General features: G+C 37.9%; 1 protein-coding gene across 3 annotated transcripts in view; it reads left to right on the top strand.

The window, feature by feature from the left end:
- LOC138755435 (clavesin-1-like) overlaps positions 1 to 12,531 on the top strand; it is a 73,118-nt gene that overhangs the window by 26,045 nt on the left and 34,542 nt on the right. The window lies entirely within an intron of this gene.

Genomic DNA, 12,531 nt, shown 5'->3' with positions numbered 1-12,531 from the left:
ATGCATTTTCTCGAAGCAAGGTTATTTAATGTGAGGGTTTTATACCAAGGATGTGTAAACTTTGAATCGAAGATAAATCTATCCAGTTTCTAATCAAGTTTAAGAAGTTTTATGAACCATTGCAAGGGAACACCAGATTACATTAATGCACATGTCATATACTTCTATGATACAAAAGCCTTTTACAAATACCCATCCCACCTTCTGCTATACCTTTCTGGGGATCCATCAGTGAAATCTCCCTATTCTACCTTACAGAGCTTCAAAGCAACCTTACACGAATGTATTTGCATCAATTCACTGCTCAAAATGTGGTGTCCTCAATTTTTGTGGGATTAATTGTAGTATGTGTTACTAATGAAATGCTCCTGTTCGATCTGCATCAGTGACCCTGAGCATTTGATTCTCTGCCCACTTCATTTTCCCACTCACTTCCCCCTGATTGCTCTGTCCTAGACCTTCTATGTCATTCCACTGAAGCTCAACAATAGATTGAGGAACAGTTTCCTATATTACTTTCTTCTGAACTCAATGTCTGGCTTCAGCATCAGTTTTCCAGAGGTACAATGTCATACATTGCTCCCACTATCTGATTCATAAAATATCATAACCTGAATTCCTCATCCAAACATCATCTTCACATCAATGTTCTTCCAACTTTTGTTGCTTTCATCTCAGATTTCCAACATATACAGCATTTTCTGTGATATTTTAATGATTCTATTTGACCAGTCAATGCTTCCGCAAGTCAAATCTTCACTATTTGTTCCTTTACTGTCCACTAATTATTGAGTCCTATCATCACTTCTTTGTCATTTAATCGTTCCTTCCTTTTGCTTTTTTGCAAACTTCCTTTTCTGTTCACTCCTCTTCCTCTCTATTAGCTTAAAACATCTTAACCACTTCATTGTAATAGAGTTTTACATCATGGAAACAGACCCACCTGCCCAATTTGTCCACACTGGCCAAGTTGTCTACCCAAGCTAGGCCCTTTTGCCTACATTTGGCCCATATCCTGTTCAAATCCATATATGTTGTAATTACGTTGATCTCTACCACTTCCTCTGGCACTTTGTTCCACACACCTAGCACCATTTGTGTGAAAATTTTGCTCCTCAGAACCATTTTATAATTTCCCCCTCTCACCTTAAAGCTCGTTAGTTTGAAATTCCACTACCCTGGGAAAAAGCTACAATGATTTACCTAACATTTGCTGCTCATGAGTTTACATATCCTGATAAAGGTCACCCCTCAGCCTCCTATACTCCAAGGAAACATGCTCCAGCTATTCAGCCTTCTCCTTAAAACTCAAGCCCTCATTCTCAGCCACACCCTCATGAATCTTAATGCCGGGGGCATGGCAAGATGTCGTAGAGACCAGACGTGTAATCCCTGCCCTCTCTGGTCAGACTTTTAAGTGCCCGTTTTTTAACCCTTTATTTTTAATTTTAAAACTTTAATTTTCAGTTTGATATTTTGGTGAGCCATTATGGCTACTAATGTATAAAAAACCTAAGTCTCAGTTACAAAAGAAAATACAGTTTCAAAGTGCAGAAGAATTGGGGCCTAAACAACCTGGAACAGCCTTAGATCCGTTTTCAGCGATCCCCAAGCTTCAACGATCACTGGTGGGGACAAAAGCTAAGGGAACAGCTACTCACTAGTCTCAAGATGGCGCTGGTTTGACCTGTTCTGCAGAGGAAGGAGTGCGCTCCCGAGAAGTCGGGCATGAGCCTGGAGGCTTGTTACAGCGAACACCCCCGTTGGAAGAGATGGGAGCGCGGAGGAAGAGGATTGTGATGGCAGACACGCAGTCTGCAGCGATTATGGGCTTGGGTGGTGCTGTTAATTACGGAGAACGCCGTAATTTTATGAAAAAATGGTCTGTGGGGGGGGGATAGCAGCGACGACCCCCTGAGGAACTCGGGGGGGGGGGTGTCATCATTGGGTGTCCAAACTCGCAGCAAAATGACTAGAATGCTGCCTTTTGAAGAACAACAAGAAGAGGACTTACCTTACTCTACCACTGCAAAGGAAATAGAAGAAAGTGAGTTACAATTTATGGAACCGGATCCTGCATTTCAAACTGCACTTCAGCCTGTTTACATGATGTTTGAAGGTATTGCTTCTTATTTGGATGTTATTACTGGTCAATTGAACCAGCTGGTTCAAATGAATACTAATATAATTTCACACCTAACTGTCGTTAAGGCAGAAGTTAAAGAAAATCAGGAAAACTTTTAAAAATTTGAAGCTTCTTTTTCTGAATGTAAACAACAGGTACAATCCAATACAGAAATAATAGTAAAGGTGGAAAAATCAGTTAAAGATTTAGGAGACCAGAAAAAAGAGTTAACAAAAAAATGGACTATTTGGAAAATCAAAGCAGAAGAAATAATGTGAAAATTGTGGGTTTGCCAGAAGGTATAGAAGGTCAAGATCCTGTCAAATTTTTTTTTTAATTGGATTCCCCAGATGTTGGGGTAAGAGTCTTTTCCTGACGGATTGGAAAGAGCACATAGAGCTTTAAGAAGACCACTCCTACCTGGTCAACTGCCAAGAGCTGTGTTAGTTCATTGTTTGAATTGATTGGACAGAGAGACAATTCTTTGACTTGCAGTTCAAAATGCAAGACAAAGGCAAGCTCTAATGATGGTTCAGAATAGTAGAATTTTCTTCTACCCTGATTTGAGTCAAGATATCATCAGATGCCGAGGTGAATTTAATCCAGTTAAAGATGTTTTTATGGCGTAAAGGTTACAAATTTGCTTTTCGTTATCCTGTTGTGTTGAAAGTGTTTTATGGAAATTATCAGTCTCAATTCTTTGAGAGTGAGCATGAAGCAATGGTATTTGCTAATTCATTACCAGATGTCAGAGGTCAAAGAAGAAGTCCACCATTATCTCCTAAAAGAAAATCTGATGGACTTGGAAATGGGCAAAATGGCAGAAGTGGAAAGAATGGGAATGGAAAGAGTTCATCTACTCTTGAAATGAGTTCACCATCTGGACTGGAATCTCAAGGCTGATTTTTTTTGTAATATGTTAATATTTCTGACTAGCTGACTGGGGAGGAGGGGATTGCACTAACTTCTTTGTTAGTCATCAGTCACTAGTGGGTAATCCACACCCAGTTTTTTTAGGGAGTTACTACCTTTTGGTAGTTTTTTTTTCTCCCTTATTAACGAATATTATTTTTATTTGGAGGGCCTATATATTTTAATTTGAGGGTTCTATATAAAAAAAATTCTCTTTTTTTTCTTTGTGATTATTTTTGGTATTTAACAATTGTATTAGATATGTCGAATTTTAAATTTGCTACCTTTAATGTTCAAGGATTAAACAACCCGATCAAGCGAAAGCGAGTTTTGGCTTACATTAAAAAGATGAAGATTGATATTGCTTTTTTACAGGAGATGCATTTGAATGAAAAAGAAAGTATGAAATTGAAGAGGGACTGGGTTGGACATGTTTTTTTCTTCTTCATTTAACTCTAAAGCTAAGGAAGTAGCAATTTTGATACATAAAAAAATTATATTTTGAATTACAATCAATGGAAATGAATGCAAGACGTATTCTTAAGTTGAATTGTAAGATTTTTAATGAATTTTTGACTTTACTTAACATTTATGCACCAATTGTGGATGATGAAGCATTTATTTCAGATGTATTTCTGCTTTTGGGGCAAGCTAATGAAAATGTTCTGGTTGGAGGAGATTTTAACTGTGTTTTGGAACCTTTATTAGATAAATCTCCAAAAAATGTTAAAAAATCTAAAATGGCAATTCAAATTCGAGCTTTGATGAAAGATTTTAATTTAGAGGACATTTGGCAATGTCTTAACCCAACAGAGAAGGATTTCTTTTTTATTCATTTAGACATGAATCTTTTTCTAGAATTGATTTTTTTTTTAGTATCTGCACATTTACAGGTGAAAATACTGCAAGCAGAATATAAAAGTAAGGTAATTTCAGATCATTCTTTGTTATATTTTACTTATAAGAGTTCTGAAAAAGTTTGTGTAGCTTATCGTTGGAGATTCAATACGATGTAAAAAAAAGAGGAATTTATTGAATTTTTTTAAAAAACAAATTAATCTCTTTTTGTTAATTCCATCCAGAGTATATTTATATTGTGGGATGCTATGAATGCCTACTTGAGAGGTCAAATAATTAGCTATACCTCTAAGGTTAAAAAGAATTATCTGACCGAGACCCTTGAATTAGAGAAACAGATTGATGAATTAGAAAAGGAATTTCAGAGAGATGTGACAGAAAATCAGAAGATAGAGTTGTCTAGATTGAAATTGAAATACAATACATTGCAATCTTATCAATTTGAATGCTTGATTAGTAGATCTAAACAACGATATTATGAATGGGGTGAGAAAGTGCATGGCAGTTAAAGAAAGAACAGGTATCAAGGGTTATTAATGCAGTTAGACAAAATTCGACTATTACTTACAAACCTCATGAGATTAATGATGAGTTTCATTCATTTTATAAGAAATTATATACTTCTGAGGAAAAACAGGAGAGCGGATCGATTGACTTTTTTATCGATGTTGAAATTACTGGTACTAGGAGAAGAAGACATATTGTAGCTGGAGACTTCTTTTACTGATTTAGAAATTAAATCGGCTATGTTGGAAATGCCGAATGGAAAATCTCCTGGTGATGACGGGTTTTTGGTTGAATTTTATAAGGTATTTTATGATGATTTATCTACAGTGTTTGGAGATGTATTATGACAGATTAATGAACATTATGATTTACCTGAATCATGCTCTAGTGCCTTAATTACTGTAATTCCTAAGAAGGATAGAGATCCGTTAAAGGTGTCTTCATATAGACCAATTTCTTTGTTGAATGTAGACTATAAAATAATAGCTAAAGTTTTAGCGAATCGATTGGCTAAATTTTTATCTAAGTTGATACATGGTGCAAACAGGTTTCATAAAGAATAGGTATGTTTCAGATAATATTCTTTGAGTGATTAGTTTGATTAATAAATATTGACAGTGCCCTGACCCTCCGATGGTGATATCTCTTGATGCAGAAAAGGCTTTTGACAGAGTTGAGTGGAACTTTTTATTTAAAGTCTTAGAGAAATTTGTTTGGTCCTTCTTTTATTGGTTGGATTAAATCTTTATACAATAAACCAATAGCCAAGGTATTGACAAATGGTCAGATCTCGGAACCTTTTAAATTAACTCGTTCAACTCGACAAGGTTGTCCTTCGTCTCCAGCTTTGTTTGCATTAGTGATTGAACCTTTAGCACAGTTGATAAGACAAAATACACAGATACAAGGTATGAGAGTTTTAGACGAGGAGTATAAAATTAATTTATTTGCTGATGATGTACTGGTGTATTTAATAAACCCAGCTCAGTCACTTTTACACTCGAAGGAATGTTTAACACAATATGGATCTTTGTCTGGATATAAAGTTAATTGGGGAAAAAAGTGAAATTTTACCAATAGGTGAAGGAGATTATTCAGTTTATAAGAATATTACTAATTTGAAGTGGACTGATCGAATTAAATATTTGGGTATAAATGTGGATGTTGATTATCAATCTTTATATAAATTAAATTATGTACCATTAATGAAAAAGATTAAAGCTGATTTGATTAAGTGGAAGGATCTTCCTATAAATTTAACTGGAAGAATAAATACAATCAAAATGAATATCTTACCACGTATACAATATTTGTTTCAGTCAATTCAGTGTTTACTTAATAAGAAATTTTTTCAAGATTTAAATAAAACGGTTAGGGATTTTTTTATGGAAGGGTAAATTTCCGAGAGTAGCTTTGAATAAGCTAACCTGGAAATATACATTAGGGGGATTACGCTTAACACATTTTCAAAATTATTATGAGGCAGCTCAATTTAAATTTATTAGTTCATTAATGGATTTGGAACGGCCCCCTAGTTGGGCTAAAATTGAGATGGCGAATATTTCTGAATTTGAAATACATCAATTTTTGTTTTGGTGGAATTTAAATTTATTACAACAATATAATGTGCCTATATTAAAACATTTAATAAAGTTATGGATGAAGAAAAATTGAACGATAGGTTCTAAGGGTAAATTATTGACTTTAACACCATTATATAATAACCAACTTATTCCATTTTCAATGTATAATCAATGTTTATTACATTGGAAATCTAAAGGTATAAAAAAAACTTGGGGGATTGTTTTAAAGAAGGTAAATTTTTATCCTTTGATCAAATAAGGGAAAATTTTGGTATTAATGAGAATTCTTTATTCATTTATTATCAACTTTGATTCCTAGTAAAACAAATATTTGGTAGAGATATGATTTTACTTAAATTGACTAAATTTGAATCTTTTCTTGCGATTGCACCAAAAACGGGATATATTTCATTGATGTACCAAATATTACAGGAAAGTATGGAAAAAAAAGATGGGATAGATCTAAGATTAAATGGGAAAGGGATATCAACTTTGCTTTTTCTGAGGATGATTGGTTAGATATTTGTCATGATAGTGTTACTAGATCGATAAATGTTCGTTATGCAATGGTTAATTACAATTTTTTTACATCATCTGTATTTAACACCTGAAAAGTTTAAAAAAAAACAAAATGGTTTTAGTGAATCAGATTCTTGTTTTAGATGTGGTAATTCAGTTGGAACTTTTTTTCATGCTGTTTGATTATGTGTACATATACAATCTTTTTGGAAAGCAATTCAATTGTTTTTGGAACATTTGCATAAGATCAAAATACCTCTGGACCTGACAATATTTTTGTTGGGTGAGTTGAATCCTTTGAAAGATTTGGGATTAGACAAATTTCAGAGTGCTTTTGTATATTTAGCTTTATCTGTTGCAAAAAAATGTATAGCAAGTACATGGAAAAATGCTAATGTGATTGATATTAATAGATGGCATAATGAGAAGAAAACTTGTTTGGTAATAGAAAAAATCACACGTTTTACATGATAATTATTCTTTTTTTCTCAATAAGTTGTTTTTATATTTAGAATATTTAGATTTACCTTGATTAGATTTTAGTAAATATATTTCAGTTTTTTTTCTTTCTTTGGCTCTCCTAAAGAGAGCAGGCTGAGAGGGGGAGGGGAGGGTTCTTCTTTGTTTTTCTTTTTTTCAATAAAAAATTTTTTTAATCATTCATAATATGCATTTTTTTTACTGTATGTAATAACTTTGTTGAATGAATAAATAAAAGTATTAAATGAATCTTAATGCCAATTTCCTTTTGGCTGGGTGACCAGAACTGCACAGAGTACAATGTGATCTTACCGATACCTTGTACAGTTGTAACGTGATGTCCCAACCCAATGCCCTGAATGGTGATGTCAAGTGTGCCCAAGAGCACCTTTACCACCCTGTCTACCTGGAATTATGTAACTGTACTCCCATGTCACTCTTTTCTACTTGATAAAAAGCCACTAAAACCTTACCATAATCCTTTCTTCACAGGAGCTCGGTCTTCCCAACATTTTCTTTTTTCCTTCAGGGAAACCCAAGAATGCCCTATGGTACTTATTTCATGACTTTATGTCAAATTTAATCACATTACTAAGGCATTCGGGATAGTTTGCTTTCCAAAACAGTGCAAATTTGTTTCAGTTTCAGAGTACCATTAATAAAGGAGCAGGGATCATTGTGAAATGAGTTCATTGATAATATGCTAGATTCGCTTTTGTTTCAACCTCAATGTCTCAAAATGCTAAAAAGGTAATAAAGTACTTCCTATGCACAGTTACTATTGAAAGGTAGGATGATGTGGCAGCCAAATTATGCTCAGAAAAATTAATGAAACAGCAATAAAGAGGTTAATGATAGTAACATTTATTTAATGGTACTGTTTGAGAGATAAATGTTGACTGGGAAAATTATGTCTTACTTTTCTTTGATCTTCCATAAGGATCTGAGGGGCAAAAATGGTTTAATCCTCTATAATGTTCCAACAAGTCAGCCTGGATTTAGTGTTCAAGAGGTGCCGAGGGCATAAGCAGGTGGTTATGCTGCACAACTGGACTATTGTGTTCATTTCTGGGTACTACATATAGGATTGATGTGAAACATGATAGGCTGCAGATACTGTGATTGTAGTAAACATACCAAAATGCTGGAGAAACTCAGCCAGTTTTTTTCAGCATCTAAAGGAGACAAAGATATATTGGCGATGTTTCGGGCCTGAGCCCCTCTTCAAGGAAAAATCAGAAAAGACACAAGCAGGATATTTCAGGAAGTTTCAGAATTCAAATGGGGGAAGGAATCCAGGCCATTAAATGATGTTAATTAGATATGACAAGGGTCTAGGTGAGGACTTATCATATCTGTGCAAAAGGAGACAGAGAATGAAGAGATGACAAGAGAAGAAGGGGCTGGGGTGGGGGTTTAAAGAAACCAGAGAAGTCGATATTAATGCCATCATCTGGTTGGAGGGTGCCCAGTTGGAAGATGAGGTCTTGTTTCTCAAATTTATGGTGGGTGTCACTCTTGCACTGTATGAGACCACGGACAGACATGTCAGCAAGGGAATGGGATGGGGAATTGAAATGGGTGGCCATTGGGAGATCCACACTATTGCAGCAGATAGAGCCAAGGTGCTCAACAAAGCTCAACAACAGGAAAACTAGATGCAGTAGATGACCCCTGCAGATTCACAAGCGAAATGTTGCTTCACTTGAAAGGCTTGGGGCCCCGAATGGTGCGGAGTGAGGAGGTGTGGGAGCAAGTGGATCATCTCTTCTGGCACTGGCTTAGGTCCCAAGGGGATGATTCGTGGGGGTGGAAGAGTGGACATGGGAGTCAGACAGGGAGCAGTCCCTGCAGATGGTGGAGAGGGGAATATGTATCTGGTGGTGGGATCACATAGTCGGTGGCAGAAATGTGTTGGATCTGGAGGCTGGTAGGGTGGTAGGTGAGGACAAGGGGAATCCTGTCCTTGTTGTGCTTGGGGGCAGAGGGCACCAGGGAAGATGTGTGAGTACTGGAGAATATGCAGGTGAGTGCTGAGTTGATGGTAGAGGGAAAGCCACATTGTTTGAAGAAGGACATTTCTGATGATCTGGCATGGAAGTCCATATCCTGGGTGCAGATGCAACAGAGATGGAGGAATTAAGAGAATGGATGGAATCCTTACAGGGGACAGGGTGGGAAGAGGTGTAGTTGAGATAGTTGTGGGTGTTGGTGAGTTTATAGAAGATGTTCATTGAGAGTTTGTCTTCTGAGATGGAGACAGATGTTCAGGAAAGGGAGAGTGTTGCTAGAGATGGATCAACTGCTACTGTATTGACTTCACTACTCCCCTCACTCATTCCAATCTCACCCCCTTGGACCACCTGGCTCTCCATTCTCTCTGCACCAATCTGAACCTCACCATCAAACCTGCAGACAAGGGTGGCACTGTTGTGGTCTGGTGCATGGACCTCTATCTGGCTGAAGCTATGACAACTCTCAGTCACCTTCTCCTCCAACAGGACCCCATCAAAACTCATCAAACCACCATATCACACACCATCTCTGAACTCATCACTTCTAGTCACATCTCTGGTACGGCCTCCAACCTTATTGTTTCCCAACCCTGTACTGCCCATTTCTATCTGCTACCCAAGATCCACAAACCCAATTATCCAAACAGGTCCATTGTATCTGAGAGTTCCTGCTCCACTGAATTGGTCTCTGCTTATCTTGACTCTGTTTCCACCCCCCCACCCCCCGGGGCCAATCCCTCCCCACCTACATCTGGGACACTTCACACACCCTCCATTACTTCAACAACTTCCAGTTTTCTGAACTTGATTGCCTCATATTTGCCATGGATATTCAATCCCTAAACATCTGAAGACCTCAAAGCCCTTCTCTGGACAATAGAACCAACCAGTCCCCTTTCACCATAACCCTTCTCTGGCTGGCAGAACTTGTCCTCATCCTCAATAATTTCTCTTAATTACCCACTTTCTCTAGGTTAAAGGGATAGCCATGGGTACTTGCATGGGCCCCAGCTATGCCTGCCTTTTTGTTGGCTTCATGGAGCCATCCAAGGTACAAGCCTACACAGGGAAGGCCTCTCAACTCATCCTCCGATACATTGATGACTACTTTTGTGCTGCCTTGTGCACCCATGATGAGCTGGTTGACTTCATTCACTTTGAAATCAACTTCCATCCCGACACCTGCCCTGGCCCCCTCTGCCTCCACACTCAACAAGGTCAGGATTTCCCTTGTCCTCATCTACCACCTCACCAGCCTTTGCATCCAACACATCCTCTTTCACCATTTCTGTCACCTACTACAAGATCCCACCACAAGACACATATACCCGCTCCTCTCTCCGCCTTTCGCAGGGCCTCCTTTGTCCACTCCTCCCAACACACCAATAATCTCCTTGGAACCTACCCCTGTAATCACAGGAGATGCTCCATTTGCGCCCAGACCTCCTCCCTCTGCACCATTCGGGGCCCCAAACTGTTCTTGCAAGTAAAGCAACATTTCACTTGTGAATCTGAAGGTATCATCTTCTGCATTCGGTGCTCCCACTGTGATCTCCTCTACATCGGAGAGACTGGACTTTTTTGAGCACTTCAGCTCTGTCTGGTTCAATAGCGTGGAGATCTTCCAGTGGCCACCCATTTCAATTCTCCATCCCATTACCTTGCTGACATGTCTGCCCATGGTCTCATGTACTTCCAGACTGAGACTGCCCATAAATTAAAGGGACAACATCTCATCTTCCGACTGGGCACCCCCCCCCCCCCAACTGGATGGCATTATTGTGGACCTCTGCCTTTCATTAAAACCACCCCCCCCCCCACCCTCTTCTTACCCGCTGTCTCTCTTTTCCCGGTCTCCTTTCGCACAGACATGATAAATTCTCACGTAGTCCCTTATCATATTCAGTTAACACCTTTTGTTGGTCTGGATATCGCTCCCATTGTTTGATTTTCTGATATATCCTCCTTCTGCCTTTTCTGATTTTCATTGAAGAAAGGCCCAGACCTGAAATGTGGACAATAATCTTTGTCTCTTTTAGATGCTTTAAATACCAGCTGAGTTCCTCCAGCATTTTGGTGTGTTAAAATCTTAGAGGCTGGGGGAAAGATTTACTCTTATGAATGCAGGGGTGAGGAATTTCCATTACCATGTTAAACAAGAGAAGCTGGAATTATTCTCTTTGGAGCAAAAAAGTCTGAGGGGAAATTTGATGAAGATGTACAAGATCATGATGGGTTTAAATTGGGTGAGTTGTGACCCATGACCCATTCAAGGATGAGGAATTCATAATAAATGGCAAAAGATAGAAGAAGTGTGGGAAAGAGTTTAAGCATAGTGTTTTGATCAGGAATGCTGAGTCCATGATGATGTTAATCAGAGGAGAAACAGATAGGCCTGGGATAAAACAGTATGTTATCACCAGCAGAATATATGGTGAATCTATTAATGTGATTTCAGATTCAGAATCAGAATTTATTGTCATGAACAAGTCATGAAATTCGGTGTTTTGCATGATAGTACAAACATACTTTGCATTTTAATTAATAATCTTTTGTGGCACTCTCTCCAAGAAGTCGGAAGTAATAATCAGCATGCATTGGCAATTGATTTGTGGGCAGAAAAGAAAGATAAAAATAAATGTTATTTTTGCATTTGGAGGGTGTATTTAATCACGAGCTATAGCACTGATGCTCTGTCTCCAACTCTTCATATCCATGGGTGGCTTTTTGTGAGGAGAGGATGCGAGGAGTTTTATGGAGATATCCTCAGATTAAATAAGTGGAAAAATGTGAGGTTCTCCACTTTGGTAGAAAAATATAGAGGGGCCTGGATGAGCTTCCATGTGAAACAGCGAAAATACATGAAAGTACAAGAAGCATTCATTGGCTTACTGCCTTTTTGGTGCAAGAAAAGTGATGACATGCTCCAGGTATATAGGGCTAGATGAGACTGCATCTGTAATATTGGGGCCCAGTTCTTGTCTCCCTTCCCAAGGACCCATAAACACAGTAGCAGGAGGGCAGCAAAAGTTCACCATATTTCTGGGACTGTGTGCTTGTATGTGGTGAGATGAAGCAGACTGGTTCTTTACTGATTTGAATTCAGAAGAATGAGAGGTGATCACATTGAAAAATTACATTCTTACAGGACTTGCCAGGATTGATGTTATTCTTGACTGTCAAAAATGAAACATCTCTAAACCAGGGCTCAGCTATTCAGAAAAGAGATGAGAAGAAATGTGTGGAATTGCCGACTGAATTGAGAGTTAAGGCTAGGCCACTGTTCTGATTTGACAAAGATCAATAGATTTTCAGTGATGAAGGAAATGAAGGAACATGTATTAAGGCAAAAAAGTGAGACTGGGTTAAAAATCCACTGTGATCTTATTGAACGAGGGGTCAAATTATCTATTATCTAATCCTAATTCTATTTCTTTTGTCCTTGCATGCATGAGCAACTTAAATATCAGGCCTCCATTGATATGTTTAGTGTAACCTTTCACCATTGATGATGCCAGGATCTTGAACACGA

This window comes from Narcine bancroftii, chromosome 2 (assembly GCF_036971445.1).
Source record: "Narcine bancroftii isolate sNarBan1 chromosome 2, sNarBan1.hap1, whole genome shotgun sequence".
In the NCBI taxonomy this organism is placed as follows: Eukaryota; Metazoa; Chordata; class Chondrichthyes; order Torpediniformes; family Narcinidae; genus Narcine; species Narcine bancroftii.
The sequence above is the reverse complement of the archived record's forward strand: the minus strand, read 5'-3'. Positions and strand labels throughout refer to the sequence as shown.